Genomic DNA, 4,456 nt, shown 5'->3' on the forward strand with positions numbered 1-4,456 from the left:
TATATAGTATTGGATTTGTGTTAGTGCATTAGAAAAGGCTGTGTTACAAAGAACCTACAACTTGGCCAGTCCTTTGTTCACTGCCAGATGTCCTAGAAAGAGGTGGGCTTTGGGCTTTTTTGTGTTGAAAGGAATAGTTAATCTTTAAGGTGAAGAGTAGATAACTTATTTTCTGGGCAATCCTGGATAGCGAAGTGAACAAAGATTAAATAATTTAAAAATAATGTCACTGTAGTGACTGAGAGGTCTATAAAACTCGTGTTATGAGCCAGTCTTGCCAGTCACACTTTTCAGCTGAACATTGGCATAACTGGTTCCTTGATGGAGATCTGAGGTGTATGAAGATCACTGAAGAGTCAGTGCTCAAAACAGGTTGTAAATCACATTGTAAGAGTGCATATTAAGAATGTTGAGTAGCCTTAAGCTTTATATTGCATATGGTCATGAGTACATGAGATGAAGTTAATACTTCATTTTATGCATTAAACTTAAGATGTGATTGAAGATGAAAACTTTTTTTTTAGATTAGTCTGCCACAAACTTCTATTTAATTTACAACATTATTGATTGCTTAAAAGATTTTATTTATCTTGTTTCTTTAGTAACCATAGTTTTTGTGATGGAACCTTCCTGCATGTTTTACAGCCTTTTAGGTGATAGAAGCAGTGGTTCATAAATAAATGTTTAACTCCAATGGAGTTAATGCAGTATTTGCATGTGGATTGTCATGAATTGTTTTCAAAACTAAGCCACAGTGGATTATAATGTATCGTTTGCAAAATTTATACTGTGTTCTGGGTATCTGCTTGAAATTGGATGCAGCAAGACCTGTTGTAGTCACTACCTCAAAATCTCAGCAGGTAGGAAGCCTTATTTGAGTAACCTGGTCTAGTGGGAGACAGGTGTCCCTGCCCACAGCTGGAGAGTTGGAACTAGATGATCTTTGAGGTCCCTTCCAACCTTAACCATTCTCAATGTTGTTGGAGCATGATTCTGGAATTGAAGTCTAAAATCTAGTGTGCCTGCCTGTACCTTCTCAAAGCTCACATTGGAGAAGAATGAGGAAAAGAAGCCAAACAAAATAACTCACTACCATGGTATTGTTTTAAGGGAAAGTGGACCTCGGGCCCTTCTTTGCATGTCTCTGCACATTGGTGCCAGTGTCTTAAGGCAACCCTATATCTGCAGTTGCTTTGGAGCTTACGTTAATGAGAAGGTGAGCAAATGGGCATCATGTGGCACATGATGATAGTGGGTCAACAACAGATACTTAGACAGGACTATATGAAAACTGCTTCTGGAGTATCACTATATTGTTGTTTACCATTCAGTCCTTTGGTGTTTTCATGATCCAGGAGCTCCTGAGTTAGAAATTACATCTTTGAATATGGAGTTCGTCATGGATTTTCTTCCTTAGTTTGCTCAGCTATGAGAACTTCAAGCTTAATTACATTTTGTGAATAAATAACTTTTTTTTTTTTTACTTTGAAGCTGTCACAGAATCACACGTCGTTTTGTGTTTTTCCTGAAGGTCTGCTTCACTTGGAACAATGAGTTGTTTTGTATTTACCTTTTCTCTGTCACTCTTGATCTTGTGGAGGTATGTCCTCTCCTGCTTTCAGCTGCCTGTTCTTGCCTCTGTTTAGGTGTTTCTCATACAGAGTCTGTGTCCCACATTGCTATTTTCTGTATCTCTCGACTTACTGTATTGGTAAATGAAAACAAACCAGAAGTGCACACAGAATTGACTTGATATAGGATGTGTGACAGAACTACTTTGTGATGAATTTTTCAGTTTTGTTCTGCATGTCCCTCCTAATAGCCTGTAACATTCAGTTTTATTTTCTTGCCAGCTCACTTGCCGTCATACGCACCTCTGTTGTAACCCAAAGTTCACGTCCCAAAGTGCTGGTAGTCAGCTCAGGGCCTGTTGCTATATATATAAATTTAAGATTCCTTATCTGTGGACTCTTTTGACCCTCATCTGACTTTCAGAGAGAGGTGCAAATCTCTGCCTTATTCAGAAGGAAGTAAGTAGAGTTCTTATGACAGCAGGATCAGTGTTAGGAGGCATCGCTACTTTCCTATAAGAAAGGACTGATGAGTTAAGAACATCTGGTCTCTGCGTATTTTTTCTTCCCCATCTGTCTTATTTCTTCAGCTTTAAGGAAAAGTGGTATCTGGAAATAGAATAATTGCTTAAGGATAGACCAAATGAAGTAATGGACTAAAAGAATGAGCAGTGTTGAACTTGGGATTTTTTGATTTGTGATGTTTTCCCTCAGTAAGTGTTGACTTGTTTCTTTCTTTTCCAATTAGCTGTGTGTTCTTCAAACCTTAACAACTGCATGTCATTCAAGCATTTCACACTTGTCTGGAGCATGCAGTAAGATTCAGAGTACTGTGACAAAGAAACTATGAAACTCTATCTAAATTGTACCAGAATTAATTGCCTATTGAGAATACCCTTTGAACTTGGCTAGTGCTTTCCGACTTGGCACTGTATAGGTTCCGCACTTCATTGATGCGAGAAGTATTTGCAAGAGCTGTGCTTGTTTTGCCCACTTTGAAGGTAGGCCACTGTCTATACCAGTTCTTGCTCTCTTTTTTCAGTAGAGTGTGTTTGGTCCTGCCTGATTGTTTCTACACGAGGCTCTCCTGAAAGCTCTGGAAAAGTGATCCGCAGGTTTTAGCAGAAATCCCTGCGGGGCCCTGCCTGCAATGTAGGCATTTCTCTGCTCTAGTGCCTCTTCTTATAAAGTGTATCTCTCCAAACTTGGATAATTTGGGAAGTAATAAAGAATACAGCTTGAATTCAATACTACTATTATTTTTTTTCCAGTCTAATATCTTTCTCATATATGCTTGTCGAATAGCAAGCAGAATATGTGATTTCTTGCATAGCTTCCTTACTTTGTTAAAACTAAATCATGGCCACTCCTTTCCATCTCAACTGCCATCTCATACAAGGGAGTATAAACACCTAATTTTAGACATGACTCATTCTGATGATTGTACAATTGTGCTAGATGATTATTTTTTAAAGAGAAAATTGCTGACATCCCTAAACCAAACTTAAATAGGGAGTAGCCTGGTTTAAATCTAAGTATGCAACTATCTATACTTGTCCATCATACCCAGTCTTGCTGTAAGTGGAGGACAGATGAGGTGAGGGGTTGTTACTGTTTTGGTCATACAAGGGAAAAAAATAAAACGATTGTTGCTGGAAGAAATCTATTATTTACTGCTAATTAAAACAAAATACTTCAAAGTTTAGAAGCAGAAATCCCTTACTGATATGAAAAGAACAGGTCATAATGTAAACTACTTTCAGCCTTTAGCAGACATTAATAGCTTGTGCTTGATACACTTTTAAAATATTTCGTAGCAATATGAAGGTGCTACAAAAACTGGTTCTGGAACCACAATATGTTGGTTGTCTGAGTCAAAGCTCTGTACAGCTCTGCTCATGGAAACTTGTGTTTAGCTGTATCAGCTTGTAGGTGCAAAATCAGTAGGTAATTTTTATTCTACAGATTTATATATGTTTGTACTACATGTGTACACACATTTGTGATTAAGAAATGTAAAGGGAGTTAGTGAGTATTTTTCTTTGTTAGGGTAGAAATGTCCTTTTAGTAAGGTGTACTAAGGATCTGAGCGCTGTAGGAATTGTGGCTAGCCAGGACTAGCATTTATCTTGTTTTTGTTTAGCAGTACATTATGTAAAGCAAGCTAGGAGAAGTGGATACTTAGCAGCAAAAGAGGGAAAATTATCATGTTTAATTACTTTGAAGTGCCAGAACTTACCCTGCAAGACTTCTTTTCAGCAAGGTGAGAAGCATGCAAATAAATCTGTCCCTAGAGATCAGCAAATGAGTTTGTCTGTGCTCTCCTGACAGGAGTCAGTTTGATTCTTCTGTACTGTCCCCTAGAAGCTAATTCATTGGGTCTGGCTAGATAAGACTGACATCAATGAAGGCTTGAACTCCTCTTCTAGTGTATCCAAAGAAATCCGTAATCTAGGTTAAACTTTCTTTTCAGCATTTTGGCATGTAATGTCATCCAGGGTATTTGCCATGGACGTGAATGCTACAAGGAAACCTTTCAGTCTTCATTTCTAGAATGTTTGTCATGTTAATGCTTGTGCACAGAAGCCTGAAAGTGAAACTTTCCGAGGACTTGAATTTCACAAAACAAAGTGAAGTAAATCAGTATTCTGAGAATATTGCTACTTTCTCAAGTACCTGATAGCCTGTTCCTTCTCCAAAACCTGTAATTTTGACTAGAGAAAGGGGATCTTGTTTTTGTTACATGCAGGCAAAGTAATCTCTTGGTACATTATGTAACTTCTTTTAATTGGAAGATGGGGATTTTGCCATGAAAATAGTGAGACACTTTGTATCTAATGTCCAATTTTTGTTGTTGTTGTTGTTGTTGTTTTGCTTAGTGCCCC

The sequence above is a fragment of the Apaloderma vittatum genome, unplaced genomic scaffold (genome assembly GCF_000703405.1).
Source record: "Apaloderma vittatum isolate BGI_N311 unplaced genomic scaffold, ASM70340v1 scaffold20858, whole genome shotgun sequence".
NCBI lineage: Eukaryota > Metazoa > Chordata > Aves > Trogoniformes > Trogonidae > Apaloderma > Apaloderma vittatum.